This window comes from Zingiber officinale, chromosome 4B (genome assembly GCF_018446385.1).
Source record: "Zingiber officinale cultivar Zhangliang chromosome 4B, Zo_v1.1, whole genome shotgun sequence".
Lineage (NCBI taxonomy): Eukaryota > Viridiplantae > Streptophyta > Magnoliopsida > Zingiberales > Zingiberaceae > Zingiber > Zingiber officinale.
In genome coordinates, this window is record NC_055993.1 from 1286801 (window position 1) to 1302060 (window position 15260).

A 15260-nucleotide genomic window follows, 5' to 3' on the forward strand; every position below is an offset into this window, starting at 1 on the left:
AAAAAATATTTGGACATAATCTTCAAGAATATCGGAACACCGGAGGCAAAGTAAAGTCCTCCTTGAGGAACTTTTTGGCAGTCTTCTTCTTTATCAAACTTGTACACTATCCAACCACTCTTGTGTAGAAAGAATTTGTGAGGTGTCTTCCATTGAGAACCAATGTATCGGACTCCATATTTGCCAGATGACGAACCATGAAGCATCCAACCAAGCAAAACCCCACTGCATCCTCCACATTGTCTATGTCTTCAAAACGGAAAGCTAATCTTTCTCTTTTTGCTTCGTACTGGTCTAAATCCATAGCAAGCTTAGTTTTGCGGTTGTTTTTGAAGAGTCCAGCCCAATCTTGCTTCTTTGGTGGTTGATCAGTCCTCTCCTTGTTCACAGCATCATTCTTTCGGTCCGGTAGATTGGTAGGCGCCGGAGCTTGCTGTTCTTGCATCTCCGGCAAGGTCTCCCCCTCCTCCACTAGTGGTGGTGAAAGTGGAGGATTTCCTTGGGCTTGTGGTGGCTAAGGAGAAGCCTCTACACGTTGTGGGGTTGACACATCATCAGATTCCTTAGCCACATCAACATGTTCATCCAACTCAGCAGTGTCCGGTTTGCCCACTTATCCACATGCGCTTGCCACATAGGATACTTCATTTGTCACCTCATCTTCATTCGCCAATTGTGAGGTATCTTTCATAGTAGCAAATCTATCTTTTTCGAATGACATAAGATGTGGCCCCTTGGTTAGACTTAAAGGAGAATATTTGAGGTCTTTCTTTTTCTTTTCCATTTTGATGCATCCACGTGGAATTATAAAACCAAAAATACAAAGCCAAAGTCAAACACAAGTCAAATGGGAGAGCAACATGCAGCCACCAAATTGATTTGTCGTCCAAGTCAATATCAAAGTCAATTTCAAAATGCCAACCAAGACTTCCAAATCAAGAAGACTCCAATTAATCCATGCCAAAATCAAATCGGATGCCAACAAAGATTTCTAAATAGGGGGAACCACAATTAATGCCAATAAGCTCTTAAATTAATGCTCATTAATGTTGAGTGATGAGCCTAAACGATGCCTTCTATGGAATGTGCCAGTCGGAATTTTGAAACTCCGGCGAACCACTGGTGAAGCGTAAAGCAATATGACTCTGACCGATCATAGCTTTCCTTCAGGCACTAGGACAGAGGAGGGGAAATGGGAGAGGAAGAAAATCGAAGAAAATCAAAAGAAAAAATTGAAGTAGAAGAGGAGGGGAGGGGAACAGGTTTACCGGAGAGATGTATGATAACGCCAATGAGATGATAACCTCTATACCGGAGAAGAAACTCCGATATAGCCAGCAGGATATCTTCTCTGCATCCTCTTACTCCACCCGAGAACCTCCAGAGAAATGGCGTCAACCACAAGTGGATGACCACCACTAAGGAGAAGAGTAGAACCCGAGGAGAGTTCTCCCAAAGTCGTTGGAGAAATGGCCTAGAAATCACTCACCTCACCGTGCGGAAGATGATTGAAAATCCTAGAGAGAAGTTGGAATTTCTCTCGCTAGGAAGCGGACACCCATCTCTACTGAGAGCTCTTTCATGATTCTCCCGAGAGATCTTTCACCCGCTATTCATTATTCACGCTTGTGTTTAATGTTACTCTGCTTTATTCTACTGTTCCGATGATTAACTTGAGCGTCGGAGGATCAACACCAAGACTCCTTCCCTGGCATGGTACGGACATTTCCCCAATACAATCTAGTTTCATTCCAACTTAGAACATACAAGATAGCACCATTCCCATGAAAAAGGTCAAGCACACGTTCAATCAAATGAAAGAGCAAAGGACTTCTTAGGGCATCCGTAATCGTAAACCTTTTAAAAAGGTTTATACTCTGTCACATCATTGTCACATCAAAAGTTAAAAACATTACTTCTTTTAAAAACTATTCTCTATTATCATAAAACCTCTCTCTTTTAAAAACTCCACTTCTTTTAAAATTCTTTCTCTATTCTCTCTCCGCTATTTTTTTTATAAACCTGGTCCTAATATTTTGATACAGGTTTATAAAAAAAACTATAAACCCCACCTATGCAGTGGGGGAGAAGTTTATATTGAGAGGTTTATACTATAAATTATATGCTATAAACCTCCCACTACAGATGTCCTTAATTGTAAAAATGGATTTTGATTGGATTAAGAATTCTTAAAGGAAACATGAGAACTTGCAAAAAAAAAAAAACAGAACTTAATTTGCAACATAGCCATGAAGTGTCTAACTACAAAATCCTTTCAAATCATGTGGAATTGGAAGACATCAAAGAGATCGAGAGTTCTAGAGGGTTTAGATAAGGATGCTCATTGCCATCCTATGTCTTCATCCTTTGCCAAGATAGGTTTTCTCATGTGATCCAAATGAAAGTAGATGAGAGAAGTAGAGGACTTAAATTTGGGAGAGCAGAATGGCAAGATATAGTTTATTTGGATAAGCCTCTTAAATCAGATCAGAACCATACTGGAAACTCTACATCATTTCTTAGATGCTTCTAAACAACACATCAATATCTACCGGTCAGAGATCATCTTTTCCAAAAAATAAAGTGTACCTAAAGTGAACCAAATTGTATTTGGAAATGGAAAGCACAATCAGGTACTTGGAAATCTATCTGAACAAAGAAGAAATTCCAAGGAAGAAATTCTAAGAAGCAGTGCTGAGGTGCTAGCAAGATAAAGAGCTAGAAAAATGGTTGGATAGTTATCCAGCTCTCTTTTGCATCTCCAAAGACATTGATAATTTTACAAGAAGTTTATTTGAGATGATCCGAGTAAAGAACCTAAGTGACATACTATCAAACGGGAAGTTTTGAGATGGTAGATGGCGGATTGAATCTAAATCCAGTTGCTAAATTAGTGACTGATATATTAATATTGGTTGCTAATTTACCAACCGAATTAATATCGATCACTAAGTTAGCGACTGAATTTAAATTTCGTCGTTAAAATTAATGACCAAAAGTTTATCGACTGATAATTTTGGATGTTAATCATCATTTTTCCTCAGCAGTGATGGAAATGATAGAAGTCGCATTGCCCATAGAATAATCAAAGCAAAGTAACTTAAGCTCATTTTCTGCCTTAAATTCATCCTACTATATTATTTAAAACAACCTCTTTTAATTACATTATGCTCAATTCTCTTGGATCTCACTATCTAATACCTTAAATTTTAATTGATTTTTTAGTATGAAAATTTATAGCAGAGTTGAATGCATAAGAAGGATAACACTCACACCAAACAGAGAATCAATTACCAAAGCCAATATTACATCATATATGCTCAATCCTCAAATATTAACATGTTGTTAACATCATATATGCCTATATTCCACCTGTTATAAATATAACACGTGGTTAAAGAATAATTTAAAATACAAAAATAGTCTATAAATATTATTTTGATTGTTACTGATGTTGATATTTATCATTGATATTATAATTATGTAAAGTTTTTATAAATATTAAGTTATATCCTCTATTAAATTTATTATAACATAGCGATAAAAATTTAAAATCTGTGCTAAATTAGTGATAGACATTTTAAATCAGTAGTTAATTTAGCGATGAAATTTAATTAAATTAGAGATAAAAATTTTAAATATCTTTTATTTAGCAACTAATATTAATTAATTTAATTAATTCGGCAACTAAATTAACGATGAAAATTTTAAATCTATCACTAAATTCTAGCAACCAATACATTAATATTGGCGGCTAATTTAGACACCAAATTAATATTGATCGCTAATTTAATGATCAAATTTAAATATAATCATTATTTTAGGGACTCAATTTGAATTCAATTAGTACTTCTAATGACCGAATTTAAATTCTATCATTAAAATTAATGACAAAAAGTTTAACGACCCATAACCGGGGCTTTTTTCGTTTGCGGCACCATAAAAGAATAACACTACAAGAAAATAGAGTTTTAGAAACAAATATCTGAAACTGAATTAAAATCAGTTTCAGATTTCAATAAATCAGAAATGGATAATCCGTTTTAGTTAAATAAAATATATTATGAAAAAGAAATTTGAAACAAAATTTAAAATTAATTTGAGACGAAATTATAAATAATTTTTTATAAGTAAAAATAAATATAAATTATAAATCAAATTTGAAATAATATAATTTCTGTAAAAAATCTGTTTAAAATTTAATAAAAATTTGAGACGAAAAAAAATTGTTTCAAATTTATAGAAATAAGAGATGAATCTGAAATGGAATTTAAAATGAATTTGAAACGAAATTGAAAATACATTTTTATAAAAAAAATAAATACATATTACAAATGAAATTTGAAACAATATAATTTATATATAAAAAAAAAATGTCTAACATTTAATAAAATTTGAGACAGAAAAAATTGTTTCAAATTTATATAAATTAGAGATAAATTTTTAAGATAAAAATAAAATATGTTTCAAATTTATATAAATTAGTGATGAATTTGAAATGTCAGAATTTTTTTTTCAAATTTATATAAATTAGAGAAAGTTTTTTTTTTAAAAAAAAAATCTAAATCAGAAATGAATTACTATGGTATTAGTTGTGTATTTCACTTTGATAAAATATAATATTTTAAAAAATTGAGATTGAATATGAAATAAATTTGAGACGAAATTGTATATAAATTTCTATAAATAAAAATAAACGTGGGTTATAAAATAAATTGATATTGTTTGTTTTTTTTGTAAAAATAAAATAAAATTTAATTCGTATATGAGATTAAAACTATTTAAGATTTATATGAGTTAGATTTTCTATATAAATGCAAACATATTTTATTTAAAAAATAATATCTAAAAAATAAATGAAATATATATAATAGATTTAAAATTATATTTCATATATATTTTTTAAAAATAAATATAAATATTTTATTTTTTTCTTTAAACTTATTACTCCTATTTAATTTCTTTTCCCAATACATTTTTTTCTCTCTCTTAGCTTAATTCCCTTCTGCGTAACCTAAACTTCAATTCCTCCCATAGAGCATTCCCGAATCCGGAGGTCGCACGCCTCACGCTTTGGTGAGGACATCAACGGCCGACCCGCTACCCTATGCGTGGAGGCGACGACGCCCCGGCCGCCTCGCGCGGCGGCTCCGAGGTCGCCTCCCTCAACCACGGGGACGCCCGCAGCTGCCTCACACGGGGCAAGTAACGTACATTGTTCTCTGATGCAAATCCTAATTAGGGTTTTGATCGATTCTAAATCATTCTTCTATCGCCGGCTTTCCTCTAGTCTATTGCATCGTCAGTGATTTACATCCACTCGCCATCACAATGATGGGAGAGGCAAGATGCCGACAATAGAAACGACATTGGGTCGAAGCGGAATAAAGGTAATTTTTCTTGATTTATATGGTCTATTATTTTTTTCCGATGAGGTTAGATGAACATTTATATTCCTTCCACAGTATGGGGTTGACTATGCCTTGTATTGTTCTAAAAGCGCTTTGATTTGGTAGATTCGATATTGTTCTATTCTCTTGTATTATTTGTCTTAGATATATGAAATTGTGCTCTTTTTCTACGGTTCATCTTATGCCCCTGCGATACAAATACTAATTGGCTAGCTAGCTTACTTGAACGAGGCAAGCAATTCCTAAGTTCCAAAATTTTATCAGCATACCCAATGTTTTTCTCTCTAATACTAAATCTAAGCACATTTTGAGCTTGTTCTTTTGATGTATTTAATGAAATTTATATCTTTGCACATTTTAAGCTATCCAATTAGTTGCATGCTCTATAAAACTTGTGATGTACATATTGATTAGGGGATAAATATGATGGAATGTCACTCTTTCAATGTGTTACCTGTGGATCCCGTACAAAGCTGTATATTTTGTAATATTTATGATCTTAAATATTCATTGATAAAGGAATATGACAGGCTATGTAGCATTTAAGATATATAATTTCTTACATCTATAAAAACAATGCCCATTTGTTTATTGTATACTGTATATCATTAACCCTTACATATTATCGATTGGATTTACTTTTCTTGATTGTAATAATCCTCTTATCAAAGTTGCAGAGTTTTAGAACCTAGGTATTCATCAGATACTAATGAAATCAATTTCTTTTTGATACAATGTCATTCAAAATCAACTATAAACTTTCTGTTCCCGTGGTCATTTTTAGTTTCCATAATTAATGCAAAATATGAAGTGTAATATCTAACAAAATAAATTATGAATACATTAGTACTTTCATGTTCTCTCCTTTGACCACTGCTGATATGGTTCTCAACATGCTTAATTGAAGGTAGTGATCGTACCTTATATAAATTCTATAGAATTACTCAACTCTATCCCAAGGTGAATTCCTTGTTCCAAATACTACTAATATTGTTCCTTTCATTTGCATATTTTGTTGTAGTATGCATGTTGAAACTCCTGGTTTTATTTATAGGTAAATATATTTGCCCATCTCCAAAATGCGAGTGAAGCAATTAGAACTTATATTAGAGATGGACTTGCTCAGGTTTGTAGGATTTCCTCAAAATGCTTCCTTTATAGCACGATGAATATTATGTTTATTGTATTTGGATTTTGTTATTTCTACATTCAGATGAAGAAGAATGTAGCAGCTGGAAGGACACCTTCCCCGTCTTCCCATGGATTGGCAACTATTTCATCTCAAGTTTGAACCGCTTTCTCTTGTACACACAAAGTCAGTTAATGCAAAAGTTGAAAGCATATATCCAAGTACATACATAGATGATGGTGTTGCTCGAACAACTACATTAAGAAGTCAAATTGATTTGACCTTTCAGAGTTTAGGTCTCATTTAGGTGATGAGCAAACGGAGTTATAATGAAGGAGGATTTGGTCTCCGTGAGCATCGTGATAGAAGAAATAAAGATTAAATTACTTATGGTGAGATTTGAAAATTTATTAATTATTTATAGTTTGATTAATAGTTAAATTTATTTGGATGATGTAAATATTTATTTATCTCGATGTTAATTGTATGGTATTTTTTTATTAGAAATTAGTTGTTTTAAATATTTTTAATTTATTTGAAATGTGTGATGATTTCTTGTGAATTATTATGTAAATGAGAAATATAAAAATAGCATATAATAACAATTTAGTGATAAATTTAAAGATTAAATTATATACAGATTTATAAATAGAAATGTATACGAATTTATAAATAGATTAAAATTATATTTGATATGTCATTTGAGATGGATTCATAACGAACTTAAAACAAAATCAAAATTAGAGAGAAAATTAATATTTGATATTAATTTAATTTGATCAATTTAATAACGGATTTAAAAATGGATTTTATATTTGTTTCTAATATTAGAGATGAAATATTTTTGTCTTAAAATTAGTCACAGAGTTTTCATTAACAAATTTTTAAAACGGAATATTTTATCTCAAATTTTCTTTAGAGACGAAAAAAATGACTTTGAGATATCTGAAGCTCTGTTTTCTTATAGTGTAAGGCAGACCTATGAAGCAATTGAAGCCCACTTGATGTGCTACGCCTGCAATTGTCCTACATCCAAGAGTAAACATGTCCTTCAACAAAGAAAATGATCTAACTAGGGAAAATATTAGTGATAGATCTTTTAAAGTTCATTTTCTGCCTTTTTATGAAAAAAATTTAATTATCTTATAATATTCTTGTTGTTTATCAAATTATTATATCATATCAAAAACTATAATGGCCAATTGTTGTATCATATCAGTGACAAGAACACTAGCATCAGTATAAAGTATCTCAGGGAAGTTATAAATCAACTACATGTCGACAAATCAGTTTATGTCATAATTAATGATTTCTGCACTCTATATTTCATTCTGCAATTTTAGCCATATGATTAATAGGAACTCGAGCCCCATATATATGTTCACTTTATCCATGTCCATAGCAGTGTTTGCTACAAGAATCTTTACATTTTCAATACGTTTAGGTTGGTCAATTCCTATTGTCGGTGTAAAACGGAAAAATTATAAAATTTTAAAATAATAAATAGAAATATCACAAATAGGACGATAGCGACTCTCATTATTGATGTAGTTATCTAGCTCAGAGCTATTTTACTATATTCTAAATTCAGTAGTTCTAATAAATTTTTTATCATAATTCTTCTTAATTAGCCTAAATATGATGGTAAAAGATAAATACGTTCATTCCTAACGTATCCGTCAATTCATCCTAGGGTCAACACGAAGGAAGTAAATCACAGACGGCTACTAACCTTTGGAATAATGGCTAACACATAAGGGAGACATCTATCTCGACTTTACCGAGACTCAAACCCCAGATTTCATGATGACAACACTTCATATGTTAGTCATTAGACTCATTCGAAGGTACTTCTTAACCTAAATATAGAACTATCCTCAGTTATTTTTTATCCATAAATTTTATATATTTAATTATTAGTTGAAATATGTTGACTTTGTACCTCATTTGATTGTTTATTAATAAACTATCTTATTATAGGTTCTTTGTATTTAAAATTCTCTAAAAATGTAAATAACAATCCTAATTGTCATCTTTATATCTGATTTTTACTAAAGTATAAATCTGCCAAGAGTAACCAGAGGTTCCTTAAGATATAACAAATGCCTCAAGATTCAAGGTTAGAAGTCTGAGATTCAAAATGTTTGTGAATATATAGTACTTCAAATACATAAGAAGACACAAATTATATATAAACAGGACTAAGAGCATCCCAAATATTCAACCATACAGATAGTTAATTGTGTAAAAAAAATAGAATAAAATATTTTAAAAAATGTGGAAGTATATAGAAATTTGTAAAGAGTGTTGGAGAATCCTCAAACTAGGATAATCCTATGTTTTATGGTTAGATATAGTATAATGGAGTGCATAAAAAGATTCTGCTAAACATCTAATACAATTTTCTCACTTCTTTTCAGAACGGTCATTTGGAGTAACATATTGAAAATCTACCCTTAGCGTTCAAGAGGGAACTTAGATAGAAGACCCTGATATAACACTGGACCATTTTGCTAAACTACACAACACAAAGATGTACAACCCCCATGGGCTGGATCAGCTGGAAGCTGGAAGGGTGTCTGACATTTGCAACGGAGGTTCAGGGGTCGAGGGTCGCTAGTTTCACACGGGCGTAAAATCTCGGTCTGCTGCGCTTTAAATTCCACTCGACCCCCAGTCACCCCTCCTGACTAGCTTAACCGTGATTTACCCCCTCTGGATATCTGTGGGGCCAGACTCAGGGGGCTGCTAAGGTGGCAATTCCACCTTTTGCAACAACACAAAGATGTACAGAGGAAGGGAGAAGCTAGGAGCTGAGTTTACAGCTTGGAGGAGACATGATTGTATTGCAGAGATGAAAGAGTAAAGGGCTTCCTAATTGCAAAGATGGATTCTGATTGAATTGGGAATTCTTGAAGTAAACCTAATCTGCAACCTAGTCATGAAGTGTCTAACTACAACATCCTTCCAAATCTTGTGGAAGGGGAAGACACCAAAGAGATCAAGAGTTCTAGAGGGTTTAGATAAGGGTGCTCATTGCCACCCTATGTCTTCATCCTTTGCCTAGAAAGGCTTTCTCGCTTGATCCAAATGGAAATGGATACCCATGTATCCTTTGCTAATGATACAGCTTATTTGGATAAGCTTCTCTAAACCAGATTAGAATGCATCATTTATCAAATGCTTTGGGACAAAAGATCAGTATCTACCGCTTATAAATAATTTTTCCCAAAAAAAAGTTTGAGGCTGAAGTAAAGCAAAGGATATTTGGAAGTGGAAAGCACCATCAGGTACTTGGGAACCTATCTAAACAAAGGAAGAAATCCTAAGAAGCAGTGCACTAGCAAGATAAGGAGAAAAATGGTGAGATGGTCATCCAGCTCTCTTTTGCATCTCTAAAGGCAATGATAATTTCGTAAGAAATTTATTTGGGGTGATTTGGGTGAAGAGACAAGTAGCATACTATCAAACGTGAAGTTATGACATGGTAGATGGAAGATCGAATTTAAATTTGGTCGTTAAATTAGCGACGGATGCATTAATATCGATTGCTAATTTAGTGATAGAATTAATAATGATTGCTAATTTAGCGATCAAATTAAAATTCGACTACTAATTTTAGAGATCAAATTTAAATTCAATCATTAACTTTAAGGATCGAATTTAAATTTTGTCTATAAAATTAAAGATCAAAAGTTTAAAGACTAATCATTTCGGATGTTAATCAGTTTTTTTTCCTATGTGAGGTTGAAAGTAATGAAAGCGGCGCTCGATTATCTTATGATTGAGATCCATTGGTTATTCATTAGAGGGTCTAACCATTGCACTAATGCCTCAGGATTCATTGGTGTTAATATTGTGTCAAAAAGCGATTCATTCTCTCTAGCACCCCCACTAATATGTCTCTAGGCCAACACGGGGGAGGTAAATCATGGGTGACTACTAATCATTGATGCAACTGGCCAAGGCACGAGGGAAGGTATGCTCGAACGCGTCAAGTTTCTGTCCCATGACTTAATACGGCAACACTCCAAACTAATTAGTGGATAACAAGGTGCTCAGACTTATAGGTACAACTAACCTTATGACGGATTGATTTATACTGAGGGTTGTATTGCACTATGGGACGACATCTGTAAGCTGAAAGTAATATTACAGAAGTGGAGAACTAAACTCCATATGTTTAATCGACTGTAGGATCATTCGGGTTTTGTCTGTATGTCTTGGCGCTGAATGGAGAGATAGGTATATTAAGCCTACTTGGCTCCATGGACGTTCAGCCATATATTGAGAGCGAACACTAAGCTTAAATATAACCGGCTGACTTTTGGGCCGGATAGATATATAACAGAGTTATGCGGTACATGTCATGATTTTGACAGACCTTTGTACCTGTCGGTTGTTCACAAGTAGAGCACTAGATCCTTCAATTACAATCGACCTTTAAGCCGCCCGTTATTATATCAAAGATCTTAGCGTCGAGTAAGAAGCTAAGCCCTGATGAAAATGACACGCTGACTGCCACCTTATTTTAATTTTAATTATCACTTCACTTTCACTTTCACTTTCACTTTCACTTTGACTTCTATATCACTTCTGAGTCATATCAAAGGATATTTGGAAGTGGAAAGCACCATCAAGTACTTGGGAACCTATCTAAACAAAGGAAGAAATCCTAAGAAGCAGTGCACTAGCAAGATAAGGAGAAAAATAGTGAGATGGTCATCCAGCTCTCTTTTGCATCTCTAAAGACAATGATAATTTCGTAAGAAATTTATTTGGGGTGATTCGGGTGAAGAGACAAGTAGCATACTATCAAACATGAAGTTATGACATGGTTGATGGAAGATCGAATTTAAATTCAGTCGTTAAATTAACGACGGATGCATTAATATCGATTGTTAATTTAGTGATCAAATTAATAATGATTGCTAATTTAACGATCGAATTAAAATTCGGGATCAAATTTAAATTCAATCATTAACTTTAACGACTGAATTTAAATTTTATCTATAAAATTAACGACTAAAAGTTTAAAGACGGATCATTTCGGATGTTAATCGGTTTTTTTTCCTCCGTGAGATTGAAAGTAACAGGCTTGATCACATTATGACTAAGATTTATTAGTTATCTATACGAGGGTCTAACCATTGCACTATTGTCCCGGGCTTCATTGGTATTGATATTATAGCAAAGGCGATTCGTTTGCCCCTAGCACCTCCATCAACCTGTCTCTAGGCCAATATGGATGATATAAATAATGGGTGGTTACTAGTCATTGATACAAGTGGCCAATACATGAGGGAAGGTATGTTCGAACACGTCAAATTTCTATCCCATGACTTAATATGATAACACTCTATGTCTCAACAACTATCGCACAGTCCGAGGGAACTTCATTGGTATTGATATTGATATTGATAGTTATTAATATGGTAATTCTTTAAAGATTTTTATAAATATTAAGTATAGTAATTTAAATTCATCATAAAATTAACGACAACATTTTTAAATTAATGACGAAAATTTTAATTCCATCATTAACTTAGCGATAAAATTTAAATTCTATCATAAATAAATAATAAAATTTTTAAATCTGTCATTAATTTAACAATCGATATTAATTTGGTCACTAAATTTGCTATGATAATTTTAAATCTGATGGAGTTCAATCAAAGTCCCATGTTAGAAAGATTTGATAAATATCATGGGGTTAAAATGATTCATGATATCTCCATTGACATGAGACCTTTTGGGGAGAGTCCAAGAGCAAAATCATGAGGGTCTAGATTCAAAGTGGACAATATCTTCCATTGTGGAGATATGTGGACATCTTTTTGCAGGGTGGGCCCAGAGTAGGTAAGGATAACTGGATGCCTCCTCGGGAGGTCCAAAGCAGGTCAAGGTGGTCGGATGTTCACGGATAGCTCGGAACAGGTCAGGATGACTAGATGCTTGTGGGAAAGGCCCCGAAGCAGGTCAGGGTGACCAGATACTTGCGGGGAGGTCTGGAACAGGTTAGGGTGATCGGATACTCGCGGGGAGGCCTGGAGCAGATCAGGGTGATTGGATATTCGCAGGGAGGCCTGGAGCAGGTCAGGTTAACCAGATGCTCACGGGGAGGCGAGTAGATTAGGGTGACCGGATGCTTGCAGGGAGACCCAAAGTAGGTCAAGGTCATCGGGTGCGGATGCTTGCGGGGAGGCCCAAAGCATGTCGGTGTGACCAGATGCTCGTAGGGAGGCCCAGAGCATGTCAGGGGAAGATTGTTGGGGTTTAATCAAAATCCCACATTGGCATAAGGGTTTTTGAAGAGTGCCCAAGAGTAAAGTCATGAGGGCATAGGTTTAAAGTGGATAATAAAACACGAACCGCTATATTTGTACAGAGTTATTTTACTTACTTATCTATATATAAAGTATAACCCAAGTTTTAAATTTTAAGCTTAAACATTATAATCCAGAGGGAGGTTTGAATCCTAGATGAAAAATCTTATTTTCTCAAACTCATTATAACCCAACTTTTAAATCCTAAAATCTTGAACCTTAAATAATATAATATACCTTAAAACAAGAAAAAAAAAAATAAAAAAAACTTATTGTAATGAATCGGGGCGTCTATATTCATTATAGACACCTGTACTAGTATATGCACGGGAGCCTGGATCAATTTCAGACACCCCGAGTCAAGTTCGGACGACTCCGTAAGATAAGGCCTACATGTATAAAACATGAATTATAAATATTATATATTAATGAGCTGAGTTTAGAGTAAGCTCATTTAACTTTTAAATTAAACGAGTCATTTTCAAACTGAGTTTAAACTAGCCTCATTTAAATTTTAAATGAGTCATTTTCAAAATTTTGCTCGAATTATTTGTGAACTATTTAATTTTATTATAAACCAAACTCATGCTTAAGGATTAAAACTTGAATAAATCTCGAGCCGAACTTAAACTTAAGTAAAAAGAACTAAGCTCGAGCTCGAGCCTTCTAATTGTTCTCGTTTCGATTACACTCCTAGGCAGGATGCCTGCGTGATGCTTGGGTATGTGGTCCTGGGGAACCTAAATATTAAAGCTAATTAACATTGACTTAGATGATTAGCTCAACTCATGAGAAACTGAGTTGATTGAATCAAACCAACCACATTTATTTATTGGGATGATTTTGTTTGATCAATTTGTGTTGGTGAGTTTAGGAAAAACTATTTTTTTTTTATATGTGAAAGATCATTTTTACTCTTTTAAGGCTGATGAACACTTTTTTTTTTGTCGATATATAATTCAATTGTCCATGAAAACTACTTGTTAATAAAATATAATTAAAAAACAATCCTAAATTTTGAGTTCTCCCCAATATTCTTACAGAAATGGTAAAAACTGTGAGGATCAGCTACCGACAGTTTATTATAATTCTTCTATTGATAGAAAATTTTTATGGGTTCAGCCGTTCAGAGTGATATATTCTTTAGAATTAATTAGATCGTAAAAATTAAATACATGGGTTATCGTAAAATAATAAATAAATAAAAATATGCTCTACAACAATCGAATAAAAATACCGGGTTACTAGTACTTATTTTGAGAAAATTACATTTTCAGTTCTGTAACTTGTATATTTTTCAATTTTAATCTTGTTATGAGTTAATTTACGTTTTTAGTCTTGTAACTTGTAATATTTTCCAATTTCAATTATTTTTCCTTCAAAATTGAAAATTTTCAACGTAAAATGTAGTTTATGGTTGGAATATAAAAAACACATGAGTCATAAAAAATCAAAATCCTCAAATTCAATTTACAATTCATTATTTTCCATTGAAAAATTTTAATTTTAGAGGAAAAAAGATTGAAATTGAAAAATATTATAAGTTACAAGACTAAAAATATAAATTGACTCATAATAGGATTAAAATTGAAAAAAATATAAGTTACAGAACTAAAAACGTAATTTTTTCCACTTAATTTAATCTTTATTTAGAAAAATAAGTCAAAACTCTTTCAAATTATATTTACTTATTATCGCTAGATTGCTTACCATCAACCTGCAGATTGATGGTTAACTTTTTTTAAATGGATAATTATTAAAGGCATGAGCACTTGTGAATCTCTTAAATCATTAGATAGGTGGGCTGTCATCATCCTCTTTTTTTAATGAAATATTGACTGCCAATGAACCCTAATCAAATCCTTTCCTCTTATTCAGGCATCAGCATCAGACTTCCCCATGAAATAGTAGGTTGGAATCCAGTAAACCGCCTTATTCAAACCCAATCATTCCTTAATTTTGCACAGAAACACCATGAAAATGATGGAGGAATAATTTGGTGATCAAATAGGAATAGTGTTTATTTTTGCTCTCTTTTTTATAATATTTTAAAAAAATTTGGAGCACTTGATGGTCTAAAATTAAAGTAAGATTGGAACAAATCAATGAGACTTTGAATGATGAGGGAGATGCTAAATCTGGTCAAGTGTGAGATCATGGAAGTCATCATCATGCCAACCAGAATAAGAAAATTCAGAATCTCCCATGATTGAAAAGCCCATTTGAACTTGTAAAATTATTTGTTAAGAGAAGTTTTAAAATGACTTGGTAGGTAAAATTACAAAGAGAAAACATGTGCTAATCTTTGATGCCAATACATAATTACGGGTTCCGAAGGAGGTTATAAGAGTTAAACATAAAATAGAGTTTCTTAGAACATTGATTAGTCTTCTA

General features: G+C 32.9%; 1 long non-coding RNA gene across 1 annotated transcript; it reads left to right on the forward strand.

Moving 5' to 3' along the window:
• Window positions 1-4994: 4994 nt before the first annotated feature.
• LOC121977291 lies at window positions 4995-7018 on the forward strand. The gene is made up of 3 exons (XR_006110773.1): window positions 4995-5390; window positions 6466-6537; window positions 6625-7018. It is a non-coding gene; the product is annotated as an uncharacterized LOC121977291 (long non-coding RNA).
• Window positions 7019-15260: the final 8242 nt, after the last annotated feature.